The sequence below is a fragment of the Pleurodeles waltl genome, chromosome 3_1, assembly GCF_031143425.1.
Source record: "Pleurodeles waltl isolate 20211129_DDA chromosome 3_1, aPleWal1.hap1.20221129, whole genome shotgun sequence".
NCBI classification, from domain to species: Eukaryota; Metazoa; Chordata; class Amphibia; order Caudata; family Salamandridae; genus Pleurodeles; species Pleurodeles waltl.
In genome coordinates this window covers 430,212,751-430,232,459 of record NC_090440.1, presented here as the reverse complement: position 1 = coordinate 430,232,459, position 19,709 = coordinate 430,212,751, and positions in this window count along the sequence as shown.

Genomic DNA, 19,709 nt, shown 5'->3' with positions numbered 1-19,709 from the left:
CCACATGGAGGACATGGTCACAGCCGTCATCCCTGAGGAGATCGTCACAGGGATTCAAGAACAGGACAGCGCAGACTACCAGGAGACAACGCACATGCAGGGTAAATCGCATGGGGAATTATAATGCAATAATGTCAACTGTGAGCATGGGGGGGGGATACCGACCACTAAATGCATGGAAGTCATCTTATACATGGAGTGGCATGGGTAAAGGGGCACGGCATGGGAGTATGGCCCATTCTGAGAAGACCTGGGGCACACCATTACACAACACCAACAACAGTCCCATGGGGGCATGCTGTCATGCCAACGATGGAGCAAAGGTAAAGCCACGACAGGAGGGAAGGCCACTACGTCAAACTTACATCCTTGCACTCGTCAGCCAACATACCTCCTACATTAACTAGGGCCCTATTAGCAATCCTCTAGCCAAACCGACAACTGCAATGTAACTGCGACAACAGTTGCCACTACCACCTCTGATCTGTGTGCAGCTCAATTAGCCAATGGCAGTAACGTCCCCATGGAACCTACACACCTAAATTAGGGGGTGAGGATGACATCTGCAACAATCCCCTGAAACAAGACAAAGGCCCCAGTACACTCAAATGTCAATGCCCATAGTTGTCACAAACATCAGCCAAAGTAAACAACAATAGGAGCGACACAGCACTAAGGACACACCCATGCTGCATATGTCAGGGTCGATCCTGTGCCTGGGTAACAAGGCAACATCCCAAATGTCATACTGCTCAGACAACAGCATTGAGGGGAAACATGTACCTGGTCACTGCGATACACCTGCATAGTCAGAGGACGAAATAGGACACTGATACGACTATCAGGGCAATCCAATGTAACACACATTACCCAACATCAGCAGGACCCATTAACAATGTCAACATCCATATCAGATCATTACATTGCCATGCATAGGATATGCAACATGTCAATTACATTTAAGTCGATGTGAACGACCAGGTCCAGATTGTTAAGTGTGCTGCCAGGGCCATCAGAACACCCACAGCCAGTGAAAGGTCTCACCATGAGAATGGATATACACGGAGGGTCGAGTAGGACAAGAAGGTGGCAATTCTCTATTTGGCATAAACCAACACCTAGAGGCGATGAGGCTGACAAGTCTGATAACTCAATAACATACATGTGACACACAGGTGGGCCATAGGCCTGAAACAATGCCCATCTGAAGGACTGCAGATATTAATACAAAACAAGATCACAAAGTGAATTCATCAAAAGGCAGGCACGTCACGTCATAATTGTCACAACACAGACACACTAATTGTATCCTGTTTCATTGCAAAGGAAGATGGATCTCCTGCCGATATGCCTGTCCCAGATTTCCCTGATGACATGGATGACGAGCCGATAAACATTCCCCAGGAGACTATCCAAAAGGTCCTTGAAACCCTCCAGACCCCACCTTCAGTCACAAGGAGGAGCACAGGACAAGCAGCCATCGCGGAGGAACCACCCACCACCCCAATTGTAAGACCTGCCAGCTCCAATACAGCAGAGGACTCAGACGACACTGGCACCAGCTTTGAGAGAATTGTAGTTGGAGTACAGCGGGAGCTGGCCAAGGAGGTGCGGGTGGGGATGCAAAATATGGCAGCCAGCCTTGAGGGGGTGTGTTCGTGCATGATGTCATTTGCAGATCAGGCAGCAGCTATGCAAGCCCTAACATCTATCTTGCAGGAACTGCAGAAAACCCAGAAGGAAATCAGCACAGCTGTAATACAGTTGACCCAACACCTACAACAGCAATCCTGTCAACGCGTGCACGAATGTAACATTGAACCCCTCAGGGCCGACCTGGCTGCCTACCATCGTGATGTGGCTGCTATTCTCAAGAACCAGCAGGCCCTCCTTGCAGCAGTACTACCCTTAAGACCTTCACAGGGAGCAGCGACCCGGGATGTCTGACTCCACGTCTTTTAACACTGAGGTGTGTGTTGCCCCTTCACAACCAACAACAACAGGGACAAAGCAGGCAACACACACATCAGAAGAAGAAGACATGGAAATGATCACATTCACAAGGAAAATGACCCGGAAGCACTAGTCCCTGCCACATGGCCAACTATTACCAAAGTCCTGCGTTTTGAAACATGACAGTCTTACAACAACTGTACTCAAGCACTGTTCTGCTAACCACTGTATATCGTGTCACCCAGCCCAGTGATTGTCTCTCTCCTACTCATTGGCTAAGTCTGTCCCTCTGCACTGTCTGAAACAGCAACCCCAGCATGACCAAAGCATTTTGGTAAACCCTGTGGTGGATCACAATGGAAGATATCACTATAATGGACTCACAATCATGGACAATGTACATATAGCACTACAGCACTTTTCAATAAATAGCACTTACACAACAAATCTGTCTTTGGTTAATGTGCCATATCAACTGCGCAGTAGATAATTGAAATGTCCCTACTGTCAAATAACGTAGCTTGTCAATACAACTGTACAGATATTATGTAGTTAGAGAAATCTGCACGGTGACCATGATTGCATCATACTCTGCCCCTCCTGAGGAATAATCTGATGAAGTGAAAAACCATACACCACCATCCCCTGAGAATGCTTCCTCAGGGGATAACTAAGTCATCAAATAGTGCCCGCTAAATGTTGTCAACATGCAGAAATAACACAATAAACATGCCACACTAATCTAAGTAAATACAAAAAAAAATGCACAAATGAAGGTGTCTGAGTTAACATACAAATAGGTAATCATGCAGAACTGTGTCACAAATGATGTATGAGGGTCATGAAGACAAGAATACAAGATTGCCAATGAGAATTCATCTTATAAGGGTGTGCATGATCATCACACTGCAGTCAGACCTAAAACTGTTTCCCCAATATCAAGTCTGGAAGCACTGTTAGTGACTTTGAAAACACACTTATCAACAGAAACACATTGTCGTACATATTAACTGTGATTGGTGGTTGCAACAAAGGGTAGACACTTTGCAAGGTAGCTCTGGGTTTAGCTGCCAATCGTACAGCTCAGTTGGGATTTATTTGTAGCATTGGACACAGATGTTATAGTACAAAAGAGATGTACACGGAATCCAAACCCACGATCAAGTACCATTCAACACATACTATTAAGGGGTAACCAAATATTTATTAAAAGCTAACCATAGATGAGGAAACTGAAGGAAAAATCTTACCTACCCTAATCTACCCTGACTACTCATTACCCACAACTGTCCCTAACTAACCTAAGCTACACTTACTTATCACATGTAACAAAACGTTCTAAACATCTACCCCCCACCCCCCTTATGAGACGGGACACATTGAGGACAACACATACTAACCTAAACAGACACTATACTATCCTAAAAAAATATATATCTTTTTGGTAATTTTTTTTTTTTTTTTGTTGCTTTTTTTGGTATTTTTTTTTTTTTACACACAAGAACCCCAACATAGCCCCCCAGCCACCCACCCACACATGTAATAAGTAAAAAAAGAAACAAGCAGGAGCCCCTACCCTCCACCCACTAACACTGACTAAACTAACAGCCTATACTAACCTAACACTAAGCCCCCTAAGCCCACTAACTATAAGAACAAGGAAAGAGGGGGGAGGGGAGGGTATCATGTCCATCTATTCAACTGTCTAGAGGTTGGCCCTCCGGAGGGTCCTCTTTATATCCTTGACCCGCCGTTTAATGTGCCGCACGTCCCGGTTCAGGTGGCTCACCTTGCGCAGCACTTTGTCCAACTTGTGTTCAAGTCTATTGAAGGCTGCAGGGTCAACAGCTGGAGCAGTGGCAGTCTGGGTACCGGTGGAGGAGGTCTGTGTGGGCTGTCCTGCACCGGTGCTAATGCTGGGGCCAGGAAGTCTGTAGAATTAACAGAGGCAGCTGTGGGTGGAGCCACCTGGCTCTGATTTGTGGTTGTTTCTGTGGCAGCTGTGGTGGGCACAGTAGGCCCAGGCTGTGGGAAGGCTCACGATGCCCTGGAGGCACGTTCATGGCGATATCGCCGGGCCATCCTCCGGAACCCTGACTCCACCAGCAGGATGTGCTGGTATTGCATGGCCCGACGCTGAAATTCACGGACTTGGTCTGGAGTCATGTTAGCTGCTGTGAAGACAAATGCAGATATGCCACATTAGTAACTGCATTGTGTGAAACGGCACAGCAAGTTAATCAGACATTACATCTACTGTACTTCTAACAGCTCATATCACGATACAGAGCATCGAATGTCCCTTAGGAAGTACATGGCAGGCCAGACAACAAAGGTCACATCACACAAAGCACATCCATAACCCACAAGATGGGTAACAACTGACCTTGACTTGCAATCTGAGTTCTGACAGTTAGCATCTAAGAATCATGCTGCATATCCTCCACCAAGAGCTGGGCTACAAATGTCAGTGTACGGAGAGCAAAACTAAAGCCACATGGTCAACAAGTTGTAACTGGACTGTCCAGTATGGTACCAAGTGACAAACCTAAGTGTGTATACTACTATGCAACCAAACCGTCACTTATTCACAGGTATGTGTAACATACTGGTAGCATCAATACTTGGTACCCCATTCACAAACCCATGCCCGTGTTTGAGGGGGGGCGGTGGATACACAACTATAATTTGCCAACAACATGTACACTGAGGAGTGTATAGGCTAATCCACACATGTTTGTCTCTACAGACACACCACAGGTAAGATCTATCTACAATTTGGAGTCAGCAAACCCTAGAGCACTCATAGGGTCATACATGTCAGGAAAATCAGAACTTAGTACACAACATATACTTCCAGTGAGGCCTGACTTACATCAGACACAGAGTTGCTAGAACACCCATAATCATGAATTGCATGCACACCTAGGCCATTACACTCAGGTTCCACAGACTTGATGCACTACATGTGGAAGTACATGCTGCTAGGAGGTTCTACCTACTGTTTCAAACTTACGTAGGTAAATAGTGAAGCAGATGTCTATTGGGAAGCTATTAGCTCCACCAATCTTAGAGAATGTGGGTCTGACAGGCTGACTAAATAGGGGCTGACTTCCATTGCGACTCTTGGTGATACAAGTGTCAGAGACATGACTATCCCCTGTACTCACAGTGGGGCCTACAGGGATGTCCTACAATCCCTACATGATACCATTGGATTCGCATTGGCTAACTTAAAACATGTGAGAACTGCATTCCTACTCATGGAACAAGTGAAAAACTTGCCCAACGCATCACACCTTGCTATGCGTCCAACTCACACGAGTCCATAACCAGCAAACACAACACATAACAGACATATCAACACTTACTGCAGTGGTCGCGGTCCTCAAATGTCGCCACCTCTCCCACATTGTAGGGCGCCGGTCCACCTGTAAGGTATGGAAGGAATAAATGTGCTCAAAATCTGTGCACAGTGCAACATTTTCAGTATCATTTAAAATGTGTAGGCTGAATAAGGACATGGCAGCCATTCAGACATGATGGTACTGCATCTGATATTTCACCGCCAACTTGTACATAGCATGGGTCTCCTGTGACAGTTACACACATATCTGCACACATACATTGGCCCTAACTATCATGTGGTTGCAAACTTGCCCCATAATTGGTGAGCACTAAAAAATATGGAGTGTAATCGTCTCATCATGTGCATCCAAGAGAAACAACCAACACCTGGTTACTTGAGGACTGCATTACAGGTCAAACATGCCTTGTGTCCATGACACATTTAGTGCACATAGGCCCAATGTACAGAGGGAGGGGCAGGGACTCCTGTAAGCCATCCTGTTGTTACAGTATAGTCAATTGATGTGGCCCAGCTATGGTGATTTGCACCAACCATGGAGATGTGAAGTCATGTGCATACACTTAGACTGCCATCCATATTTGGATTGTGGCTCAACCGATTCCAACAAACATCTTAAGATGTTAGCTGAGGGCACCTTAAACCTTTTCGCGATGTTTTCAAATCATTAACTGACATGTATCCGACAAGATCAAGAAACACAATAATCCCACACATTCATAGTACTTCTGTGAACGCTTTCCTTCCACACTCACCAGACTAACATGAGACCAATGTTTGAGCCACTTTGCTATTGTCAATTGACGTGAAGGCAGCACTCATTTTCAGCATCATGTAGTGATTCTAAAGTCAGTCTAGCAATTGCGTCAACATTGTTGGCCTAAATGTTGGTACATCTGTACTTCTCTGTCAATAATACCCTATATAGACATGATTGGCTCCTATTTTGTTAGCTGTGCTGACAAAAAGGCCGCACCAATTTCCTTCATGGTAAAGTTACCTGTAAGTTTGCTGAGCACGTGCTACCTGACAGCTAGCAATTGTGATCCTTGCCATAGTGCATAAATGATCCCCTTATATTTCCCCAAAATTACACACAGTCATCAAGTTAGCTGGCAGACATTGCACTAATCCACTGATGTCACTACAGAGCATTTAATCGTGCACAATAACAATAGTCGTACTCACCAACAGTGCCACCAATCATGATTCCCAGGTGGTCCAAGAGATCCTGCTCCCTGGTGATGAGGTCAGCCCACCGGTGCTTCAGCTGGTGGTCACTCCTCTGGCTGGCATACACATGCTGCAGGTGATGCAGCACCTTTCCCCACCGGATTCTGCGTGCCTCTGTCGGGTATCCCTGTATGACCCTGCCCCCTGCCTGGATCATGAGTGGCAAGAAATGTGTCACCAGCCAGATGAAGCCCCCCAACTCCTCTTTCCCCATCCTGCCAAGACGTGGCCTACCAGACATACTTATAATTGAAGAGAAGGAATAGGGGTAAAAGAAATAGAAAGGGGAAATGGGTAAAAGTAGGGGTAAGAAGACAGAAAAAAGTAAACCTAAACACTAAAAGAGCCCAACTATCCCCAAACTAACACTACCCACAACAGACTCCCACAAACAAGAAACACACAAGATAAATGGACAAATGTAGACAAAACACAGTACTACAGTACACACAAACAATATTTATTTCACAAAATGACTTTACAGATAGCACACAGGACAAATACAGCACAAAATCTCTGGACAACACTCTCTACACAGCCACACAGTCTAGAAGGATCATAGACTGCAAAGTGAAAGTACACCCACTGTACATGATCTGTAAACAGGATATCCTATTACATCACTTCCTGTATGAAAAGTCCCGCCTTTTTCGCATTATGCGTCATTTTTTTGTTGCTCAAAACTGTATTTGCGTCATTTTTTTTGACGCACAGACATGAATATTAACCTGCATCCACATAATGATACATGGACTGTACAAATATCTGGATGCGGGCTAAATTTCACTTCTGTGCGTCCAAAAAAATTACGCAAATACAGTTTTGGCAAACAAAAAATGACGCACACTGCTAGGGACGTCAAAATTACAGTGCATTAACTGGTTTGGGGCATTTTTACTTCTTTTTTGGTTATTTTACATTTGGAACACATCAGAGATTGGCTAATTGAAGACAGTATGGTGTTGATGGAGTATGTTCACATGTGTGACATCATACTGCAGCGGAACATCATCCACTACACCCTTCACAGTATGTTCATAGTTGGCTGACGTCGTAGATGGTCATAAGTGTGCCCTACATATATGTGTGGCACAAATTGTGCATGGTTGCCATAAGGAGAGGATAGCAATGTGACGCACATATGTACAATACCCAATTGCCTTTGGCTCAAAGTGTGTGCTTTGACAACTAATTTGTTGGTTGACCAAGTGTGTGTGTACATCACATGAAGCATTATTGTACATTTGGTTGTATGAATGTGACGTCCATGTGTCCAACCCTAAGATGCAAGTAAAAATTGGAATGAGCAAGGGCATGTGTTAGTCATACATGGAACAACACCCGCAAAGTATACTTCCAAGTTTTAGGGTCACGTAGACACCACATGTGACATAGCATGCACCAGATGGATGGCAGACGCATGTTCATGTCAAAGGTCCACATTTTCTACATCCTATGTACTAGAGTATTGGTAAGAGCTTCCTAGGCACTAGTTGATGAATCCCACAGTAAGTCATACACATGCATTGAGGAAGTGGGTACCATGTTGTTTGCACAGACAGACAAGGGTCAATCTCATATGTATGATGACACCACAGTTGAGGCCATAGAAGTAAGGCCCAACTATCAAGTGGCTGTGGTGGACCAGCATACAAGACAGCACGTGTCCACATATTTCCAGTGATCAATTGCACATAGGTGTTTTGTTCATGTGTGTGGTCCAATGATGATCCAGGTGTAATTTGTCACAGTTCGGACCAGGACTCATCATGAGTCAGTGGCAGCTATTCCTGTACCTACTGAGTATCCTTTGTTGATCAATGTGAGTAAAGTAGATGTGGACATGTGAACCAACATGTGGATGGTCCCACCCTGTCACGAAGGACGTGTAATGAGACAGTCAACAGGGCAACCTTGGTGTGCTGAGTGAGATAATGTCTCAATTGTCATGTTCCGGCAGGTGTCATTACAACATTTGTACACAGGTTGGCCTCTGCACTTCCCACTGCATCTGGGAACATCATAGCTTCTGTGCTGTTTATTCTCGCAGCTATTCACCACACACAGCCCATCACTATGTTGTGCGCACTGTGATGCTGTGTGTGAACTGTCATGGTTCTGACATTTGTGTATTAGTCATGTACATTATCATATGTTGCTGGTTGTGCTGAAAGCCCCGTACCCAATCCCTGCCTATGACCCTGGGACACTGTCACACTTTGTCATTCATGCATATATGCAACCCAGACAAGGGATGGGCCATGAATTTTGCATTTCCAAGAGGATTTAACTCAAATGGTACAGTTAAAAAGCAGATAATGCTATACAATGTATTTGTGTATGCATGGAAGAAGCCCATGCCCAATGCCCCCTGATGAATGGCAGGTTTGCTAACGCAAGTGTGGTACATATGTAGACACAGGGATACTTTAGTGTGACGCACAGACAGTTGCCAGTCAGGCTGACAGAATGCAAGATGATTCAGGAGCCAGCTACTGGACAAGTTACATAATCAGTGGTCTGACTGAGACTGTTTGGAGGACAAACTAGATAGTTGACATGTCAATCTGTGTACGTCCTGTGTTTTTGAAGGTGACAAATGAACCCAAGGGCTGTGTTACACGGCTTAATTAGTATCAATGGTTGACGGTGTATTTGACATAATGGCGACTCCTATGTTGTTCCAGGCATCATCAGGGGCAGTGCTTTTTGAAATGGGTGGTGTGCATGGAGGTGATCACAGGTGTGGGCTGCATCTGTTTCTCACCAGTCCTGTAGGTGAGACTTGCATTCTAAGGGCCAACAGACATTTTCACAAGGGGAAGCAATCTACATGTGCTAACAGGGCTTTGAAACTAGAAGTCAGTGTATAAATTGACCTGACGTCCATGCAGTCAGATGTTCTATGACAATGGCATACCTTAGGAAAGGGTGTAGCACACTGGTTTGCTAATGTTGGTATGTGTGTGTAGAGGAGGTATTATCAGGGTACACATCTTAGTATTCCAGGGACCTCTTCCGACAGGTGGGTTGTGACCAGGTGCATGGGTGTGTCAGAAGTTAGGAAATGGGCTGACATGTGCATGGAATGCCATGCGCGCAATGCATGTCATATGTGTGGCACTTGTGCTGTCTATGTTCTGCTTCTATGGAACTCTAGTCACAGATATTCCTTGCAAATATTGGATGCAATTGGACTAACTGCTGTCAAGGGTCTTGTCAGACATTCCTGTTAGTGATGCCAAAGCACATTGACTGCCTCATGTATGAGGCTTGTTTTCCCCTTATTGAGTGATGGTGTCATAGTTGTGTGCCATATGCTGCGTTGGACCTTGCTTTCAACATGTATGTGTGAAATAGTTGTGGTCCTCTGCTATAGGCCTTCAAAGGAGATATGTACATGATATATGTCATTAAGAGTGTGTGTGTATGTGACCATTGTATGTTAGGCATCACATAAGCTCTGGGATGCTCTGTGTCCTACTCAGTATCTCAGCAATGCTCCATGAGGCAACACTCTTATTCTGATAAGTAGAGATGAAGGTGTGTAAAAAGGAATAGCCAGACCATGATATGGTGATTATAATAGGTGTTTATTTAAATTAGTTAACTAAAGTGGTGAAGGTGAACATATTCAGAAGAAATTATTTACAATCTGTTGCCGCCTGCGTATACCAGCAGCTGTGTTCTGTAGTTCCCCCTCCTGTTGCAGGCCAGCATCCTCCTCTTCCTCCTCTTCAGGTATGTGTGGCTCTGGTTCCAGGAGGGGAATGTTTCTTCTGATGCAAATGTTGTGCAATATTGCACATGTGAGGATGATCCTACAGACCATCTCGGGGGAATATAGGAGGCTACCACCAGTGATGTCGAGGCAGCGGAACCTTGACTTGAGGATGCCGAAGGTCCGCTCGACAATGCTGCGTGTCCTCCTATGGGCCTCGTTGTATGCACGCTCTGCAGCTGTACTCGAGTTGCCAAATGGTGTCATAATCCATGGCTGGATGCCATACCCCTGATCAGCTGCAAGAGAAAATGAATGGGATCATGTTGATGTAGATGGCACTATTGAAAAGACCTTTAATGGCAGTAGTTGTCTTGTGTTGTTTGTGACTCTTTTGTGTACTAATGTGACATCCTTGTAGGCTATACCATCTGCATTGTGTTGTTTCCTTGGCTGAACGAGTGTTTGTCTGCTAACCGTTTGTCAGCAGTATGTTTTGGGATTTGTAGTACAATGTGCCATCCCTAGCATTGTTACTTGTGATACAGGTGTCCATGTGTCTTCACTGGGGGTGAGATGATAGTTCCATGCACAGTTAAAATTGAAAGTGTTGTTAACACGTTCATATCAAAGTACCCTGGATATCCCATACCTTTAGACTTATGCAGTGTATTAATGTAAAGGTCATTGGGACACTTACAATTTGTGAGGTGACATTTCGGCAATCACGCTCATTGACGTCTTCACATTAGGCTGTACAGTAAATTCCGATGTGTGACAGGTTCAATGGTGACTTAAGAAACATGGCTAGCGATGTCACGACCTCAGTGTGTTCCTGTTGACATGTTGCTGTTGTGGTGTATGTGTTGTGTGTCCTAGAGGGTTGCTGTGCAGTGTATATATAAGTAGATTTTTGTACTTACCAACAAGTAGTCAATTGCCATACCGTCCATCCTGGAAGTGTTCATTGATGGTGCAGTGACGGAAGATGTATGAGTCATGTACACTCCCAGGATATTTAGCCACGATGTTGGTGATCAATCCCTGGTGATTGACAATGGCCTGCACGTTGATGGAATGTGTGTGCTTCCTGTTGCGGTAGAGGTGTTCAGTGCAGCAGGTGGCACAAGGCGTACATGTGTGCAGTCGATTGCACCAAGGACGTGTGGGAAGCCACTGATTGCGTAGAACCCATGTTTCGTTTCCTGCTGCTTCTGCAGTTTGTTAGGGAAGCAGATGTGGTGGGGTGTCAGTCAAATGATGGCGTCCAGTACTTTGGGCAAAAAGGCGGAGAGTGATGGTTGTGATATTCCGCCAACCAGGGCACCAGTTGTTTGAAAAGAGCCACTTGCCAGCATATGAAGTACGGCAAGCAGCTTTGTTTCTGTTGGGATGGTGCGGGGTGTCACCAAAGTTGGGGCCAACTGCTGTTCAATGTTTCGCAGCAGCTGCTGAATGGCCTTCCAGTTCAACCGGTACCTCTGTATGATGTCGTGTTCCCTGAGGCCCTGAAGGGTTGTTCTTGGGTGGAATATCCTCTCCTGCCTTCTGCGCTGCCTTTGGGGTCCCTGCTGGTGTTGTTGTAGCTGCTGTTGTTGCTGCTGGGCTCTGCGTCTGCGTGCACGCTGGATTAGTATCACCTCCATGGCTCCCTGTTGCTGCTCTGCTGCTCTGCTGTTTGTTCTGTGTTTTCTGATTAAATACAGATGTGTTAGCCCCATTTTAACGCCTGCCCTGACCCAGGCGTTAATTTTTTACGCAAATCGGGCTGTGCGTAATTTTCTGCCTCCACCTCCCGGCCGTGCGTCATTTTTGCCCGAAAGCATAAATACGATGCACTGCCGTTTAAGCCATTTTTTGGACGGGAACGCCTACCTTGCATATAATTAACGCAAGGCGGGTTGCCGCATCCAAAAAATGACGCACACAGCGGAATTTTGTCGTCCGCGGGCTCGGGCCTCAAAGTTTAAATACAGGGCAACGTTTGCGCTGGTTGTGCGTCAAACTTTTTGACGCACAATCGGCGCAGACCGAGTATAAATATGCCCCTAAATGTTTTACATGCATGGAATTGTTTAATCTCTGTACCTTGGTTGCTAGATACATCCTTCTAAAGTACTGTTGTATACGTATTGCAAATGTCCCTTATTACCTACTCTATCCACTGATTTCCCCATAGTTTTAAATTAGCGAATTATAATTTTATATGAGACTGCCTACCAGTCTCTTCATCATGTCATTGTCTACAAATAATAACTTTCACCCTCTATCATGAATCCAGGATATCTTTATATGTTGGGCTATGTAACGTGTTTCATTTACGTGTGGCTATACACTGATACTGTTTGTGTGAACATATTTTAAAACTCTTTATACATCTCCCATCTCAGTTTCAGTGAAACAATGGACTCTCATGTCTACACTACACTCTGCTACTTTAAGATATCAGCGAACATGATACAAATCAGTCTTCTCCTATCCGGCAGTGTGAGAAGGGACCTTTTTGACATGGCAGGCCCCACGTTTTACCTGGAAAATGATGTGGTTTCAAACTTTAAGTGCCATGGGCCCCTGCTAAACAGTTTTCCAGGGTTAGATCTCTTTCCCCAAAACTGTACTATGTTTGGCACTTCAGCCACCTGTGTACGTCCCTAATAAATGCTACCCCTGGTACCTAGGGCAAGGATACTGAAGATGTCCCCCCAGAGCTGCAGCACCAATTGCTCCACTCTGAGTTGCCCCACAGTAGTCTCATGCATGTTGTCATTACAAGTGCATGACAATGTGAATCTAAAAGTTGCAAATTAGTCATGGCACTCACCATGAGCGCCATGTCAACTAACATTGCATGCAATATAGGTAAGTCACCCCTCTGGCAGATCTTAAACCCCCAAGGCAGGGTGCACCATAATGCATGTGAGGGTATATGTGTGCATGAGCAAATATGCCCCTACTGTGACTTTGCCAAACCTTAAGACAAAGTAATTGTACAGAGAAATCATAGCAAATACATGTGCTGGATACTGGTCATTGCAAGTTCCCTAGCTACATGATGGCCTCTCTGAATACTGGGCTGTTTAGTATCAAACAACTCAGAATAATAAACCCACACAAATGCCAGTGTTGGATTTATTATGAAATGTACCCAAAGGCTCTCATTATCCTAAATAAGACTACTGGATTTCTAGGTAGCAGGGTCGTTCCTAGTGTGGGGGACTAATGGGGTTATTCTAACTTTGGAGGAGGTGTTAATCTGTCCCAAAAGTGACGGAAAAGTGACGGATTTACCACCAGCCATATTACGAGTCCATTATATCCTATGGAACTCGTAATACGGCTGGTGGTATATCCGTCACTTTACCGTCACTTTTGGGACGGATTAACACTCCTCCAAAGTTAGAATAACCCCCTAAGTCTTACCCACTTGGAAGGATCTTTGTCACCTTAAATCCGGTTTTGCTCCGGCTAACTAGCAGTGCCTCATCTCTCCCAAGTGGAGGGATGATTGGGCCACCGAGCGCATAACATCTTTAGAACTTCTCAGGGAAGTCGTAGTCACTCAGGTCCCCACCAGCTCTCTCATTTACAGTATGATCTCATATACAAATGACAAAGGCAGTTTGAGTTTTATCTATTGTTTTTAATAAAACGACTGCATTTTAGATATTAAGGCGTGAGCCGCAATAACCAGAACCATACAACACAGTAAGATTGAAATAGTCACGAGTAGAGTGAAACATAAGAATAACGCTATCATAGTTTTAATAGGTTACTTTCTCTCTGAGATAGTTCTATTTCGAGCACAGCATGTTAAGCTCTAAGCTTGCCTTTCAGATTCCCTGGGAAGACATCAACCCTCATACCTGAGCAAAGGCCTGTGATCTGGTTCAGCATCTGCAACAGGGCAGTTAGCGTCTAGTTGTGGTTCCCTGGTCGGAATCTCCCTCTTGCGTGTATTAGGACAAGGAAGTGTTTTTATAACTAACATGTCAGTGTGATCACAAAATGTCCCTACGCAAGAATGTATATCTGCAATCCAAAAACTAAACTCCTACCACGTCTATCGGCAATGTACCAGACTGTATCCTTGACTGAAGCACAGAGTGAGCAAGAATGTGTTATTGAGAACTCCAGTGCTGAAGTAGGCTAAACAGTGTGATATAAAAAATAAAACAAGACCGTAGAACTGGCTATTTAAAAAATAACAGTACGAAGCTGAATAAAATGTATTTAGAGCAAAGTGCACAGAGGCTCTATGCTGCAAGCAAAGGAATAAAATACATCCAGGGCAAAGTGCACAAAGGCCTAGCGCCTGAAGCTAACGCGAAAAGGATACATAAAAATGACCACACTACACCCTCCCCTTGTCGGTAGTCAGTGGTTCTAATCAAAACGAAAAATAAAAATATGCCCCAGATAAAAAAATATACAAAATACATTTCGACAAGTCCAGAGGACACCAAAGCACAAAACTACATTTAAATTTGCAAGCATGTGACGGAAAAACCAAATCGTTACAATGTCAATTTAGAAGAAACCCAATTTCAAATGGAAGCCACGGAAAGCAGGATATCCTCCACTTCGGCAGATGTCAACACCGGAAAATCCACGCCAAATACTATCATGGAGCAGGTGTGTTCCAAAACCCCAGAACCATACAAGGCGGCATCCCGTGCAGGGCCTATGAACGAGACAATACCATCTTCCTCCAGGAAGGGAATCTCGTAAACCGTCTCACGAAGCAAACGCAACCGCAGTGCACACATCTGGGAATGAGCCCTAATCGGGAACATCAACAGATTAGCATCAACCACTGGGGGGCGCTGCAGTGAGAGACAGAGAGCCATTGCATGTTGAAACGAGCACTAAAGGCACCGAAACACGGGTTGCACACAATCCAAAACTGGTCGGAATGACAAAGACCAGCCACACTTGTATTTTTTACGCACAATATTATTCATGAGTGCCGCGCTATGTGAATTTTGTATAGCATATGTGCGTGTATGTCCGTTTAAATGTCTGTAGTCCACCACTATCCTATAAGAATGGTCTGGTTTAGCTACAGGGAATAAAGGATTATTCATTGGCGAGACACAGGGTTCAATTACTCCCTGGTACTCCAATTGTGTAAGTATTTTCCTTACCGATGCCCTTGCTTCAAATTTTATAGGATATTGCGGTTGTGGCTGAGGTTCGCCCTTAACCGGAATTACATGATAAGGTGAATCCCTATCCCACCCCACATGATTTCTATATAAGGCGGGTGCTTGTGCTAGAGCCCATTTAATGCTTTAGGACTCTGCGAGCTCTCCCGGAACAAGTGGTGAGAACGAAGGTGTAATAACCTCCTCCCCAACTGGACAGTCGCGAACAAAGTCAGGGGGCCAATCCTGTTCGGCCAGCAGAATGTCATATATCTTGACTACACGATCCCAAAAGATGGCGTTTATAGTGCGCTCAATGTCCCCTTCTAATTGAAACATTACTGTATAAACTCTATCGGGATCAGAGACACGCATATCTGCTGTTTCGACTTGTATGAAGTCATCAGTTGCTTTCACCTCCAGATGCTCTAGAAGATTCTGGCGAAATATTGTGACCTCTGCCGCGCTGTCTAACAGTGCTAGTGCCCATGTCTTGTTCTTCAAGAGAACTCTCTTCCTGTGTGGCATGTCTTACTGAGACTGCCGCCGCCTTTTTCTTTTTAAACTGCTGTTTTTGTTGGATCGGTTTCTCCTCCTTCTTGACAGAAACCTCCGATGAGGGTTGTGATTCCTGTCTCGGCTTCACGTACTCTGTTCTCCGCTCTGACCGCCCACCTCTCTTATTTCTCTTTTCCGATGAGTCCTGAAAGGAACGAGATTGGCGTGTATCAGTATATTGATATCTATCAGGCGTCTTCAAATTATCCCTATTTCTGAGATTATACCTTGCGTGCGGGGTTTCCCGTCTCGGAGATTCTCCCCTTTCTTTCTTAGGTGTTTGCTGTTTTTTTCTCCCAGCGCTTTTTCGCACCCTCAGGTTGCTGTTGTTTAGTAGCATCTTTACTACCCTTACCCTGAAACTGTGGTTTCTGTGGTCTAGCCCCCAGGCTATCACGACCAATACTAGAATATGTTTCCGCCATAATTCTCGGTAGCTCCCCCTCCTGATCGAGTTGCGGGACGTCACGAAGACGCTAGTGCCACTGCCTCCCCTTTTAGATTACTCAATATGATGGAAGAAACCGTAGCAAAATTGCCTATCAGCTGCATCCCTAAATCTAAGGCCGGGGCAGCCCCATATTCACCTTGAATTTGTTTAAGCACTTCTGGTAAATTAGCCAATGTCGGTGTACCGTGTGCTGTAGTGTACACCGTGCTCCATGTAATACAATGGTCCACAGAAGGAACCATACCAAACGGCAAACACATCGTTAATATTCTATGTTTATCCTGAGGTCCCGTATGGGGAAATACTGCCTCCAGCGTATAAATTTTTTGCGCCAGCCAAAATAGAGTCTCCTCTCGTTTAGCCGGTACTTTGCCCATAACAGAGTGCACAGTGGCCGGATTGATACCCGGAACTACTGCATGTGGTTGTGCCGGAGCAGCATGCGCTGGGTTTGTGTTTAGTGTCTGCATCACAAATTGAACTAAGCGTCTATATGTAGCCATTAATTCTGTATATAAACGACGAACTTCAGCCACCGCCAACTGAGCAACCGCTGGATGTGGTGTATATGTAGCCAATGAAGGCCAGGTAGGACCATTGTTACTTAGTGGACCGAGCCTAACTGCTGCTATGGTGTGGGGTAGGGCGCCACCAAGCCAATTATTATGTTCTTGATAAGATAGAGGTATTTCTAAATATGCATATGCCCTGTATTGTCCAGGGACATTTGCAAAAGTGTAATCGTGAAATGTGTGTGATTTCCCATCAACTGCCAGAAATACTACCCAAGAATAAAAAAGTTCTGCGCTATAGGCTGCATGGGCGTCCACCACAAACGTGAGTGGACCCCCCTGGTTCGTCAGACCATGTGCTAGCAGATGTACCGTGAGCGGGTGTCGCATATTAACTGCTATGTTCATTACCTGGGGATTCGCCATTATAAAAACAGCACCAGTTCAGAGAAGGCACACCAATATCGGGGATTTCCTTTCAGAGTTCACGCTTGAACAACCAACCGCTAAATGTAGGATCTACCTATATCGCGGTGGCGGAAGTCCTCAGTGCCACGGACGTCTCCGTTAACGGAACCGAGGAGTCAATATATATATGAGACCGAGAGAGTCATCCGGACCCGAAAATTAGAGCCAGACCAAATGTTGGCGGTGCCATGTCGCGTGGGCTATCATTATCCTAAATGAGACTACTGGATTTCTAGGTAGCAGGGTCGTTCCTAGTGTGGGGGACTAAGTCTTACCCATTTGGAAGGATCTCTGTCACCTTAAATCCAGTTTTGCTCCGGCTAGCTAGCAGTGCCTCATCTCTCCCAAGGGGGAGGGATGATTGGGCACCCGAGCGCATGACATCTTTAGAACTTCTCAGGGAAGTCGTGGTCACTCAGGTCCCCACCAGCTCTCTCATTTACAGTATGATCTCATATACAAATGACAAAGGCAGTTTGAGTTTTATCGATTGTTTTTAATAAAACGACTGCATTTTAGATATTAAGGCGTGAGCCGCAATAACCAGAACCATACAACACAGTAAGATTGAAATAGTCACGAGGAGAGTGAAACATAAGAATAACGCTATCATAGTTTTAATAGGTTACTTTCAATCTGAGATAGTTCTATTTCGAGCACAGCATGTTAAGCTCTAAGCTTCCCTTTCAGATTCCCTAGGAAGTCATCAACCCTCATACCTGAGCAAAGGCCTGTGATCTGGTTCAGCATCTGCAACAGGGCAGTCAGTGTCTAGTTGTGGTTCCCTGGTCGGAATCTCCCTCTTGCGTGTATTAGGACAAGGAAGTGTTTTTATAACTAACATGTCAGTGTGATCACATAATGTCCCTACGTAAGAATGTATATCTGCAATCCAAAGACTAAACTCCCACCACGTCTATCGGCAATGTACCAGACTGTATCCTTGACTGAAGCACAGAGTGAGCAAGAATGTGTTATTGAGAACTCCAGTGCTGAAGTTGGCTAAACAGTGTGATATAAAAAATAAAACAAGACCGTAGAACTGGCTATTTAAAAAATAACAGTACGAAGCTGAATAAAATGTATTTAGAGCAAAGTGCACAGAGGCTCTATGCTGCAAGCAAAGGAATAAAATACATCCAGGGCAAAGTGACAAAGGCCTAGCGCCTGAAGCTAATGCGCAAAAGATACATAAAAATGACCACACTACAAGGGTACCTTATAGGTGCCCCCTGAAAAACCTAACAACCCTGGCATGGTTGCTGACTGGTCTAAGCCAGCCTGCCACCACAAGATACAAGCCTGGTCTCCTCGGGTGAGACCCTCTGCTCTTAGGAGCTAGAACACAAAGCCTTTCCTGGGGGGAGGTGTTACACCTTCTCGCCCCAGGCAGGCATCCCACACCAGCGGTCAGCTTCAAAGGCTTTACTGCCTTTGAAATCTGACTCCCACCTCTGCTGCTAGCAGCAGATGGCTGCAGAATTGTTTTTTCCCCACTTTGAGCAGGACAACAGGTGGGAAAACTTAGCCAGAGTAGGAGGAGTACCCCCCCTCAGCTGTGTAGGCGAGGTGACCACTCCATTTCACTTTCTGCCATTTCGGACACCAGGAAAATAGTCAGTCAAGGTTAGGGATGTGACTCCTTGCCACAGGAAGTGGTCATTTTTTTGGTGTAGCCAGCCTAAGGTAGTTTGCCCATTGGCCACTACTAGGTACTCCCCCTAAAGCCCACTAAATGCATTATTTAGTGGGCATCCCTAGACCAACACGTCAGATTCAATGGACACAAGAAGACCAGTGACAAAAAAAGCCCAATGTGTGAGTACAGAAGTCCTGCTGCAAGAAGAAGAAGGAGCCAAACCCTGCCTGATGCTCCCAGGACTTGACAATCACTGCTGAGGGGTCACCTGGACACTGAACAACTCCAATAAATCCCGGAGGACCTACAGCCATCTGAAAATTGCCAAGAACCTCCATCTCACTGAAGGAATCACTCTCTGCACACCGTAGACAAGACACCAGTGAAATCCAGTTCAGTGGCCAGAAGCTGAACAATGAACCAGCCTCAGCAGCCTGACTAAAATCCACCCAATAAACCTAAAGGAGAAAACCTACCAATGTGCCAAGTTTGGTAGCACTGCGACTTTCAGGGCCCAAGAAGTACCATTGCCTAGGGCATTGTACCCCCCATGTTGGACACCCAGAAGTAAAGTCCACTCCAGACTTCAGAAACACCAGAAGCAAACATCAGTTGAGGGACTTCAGGACAACCGAGAACCACCCCCATGTGACCTGCTCCTGA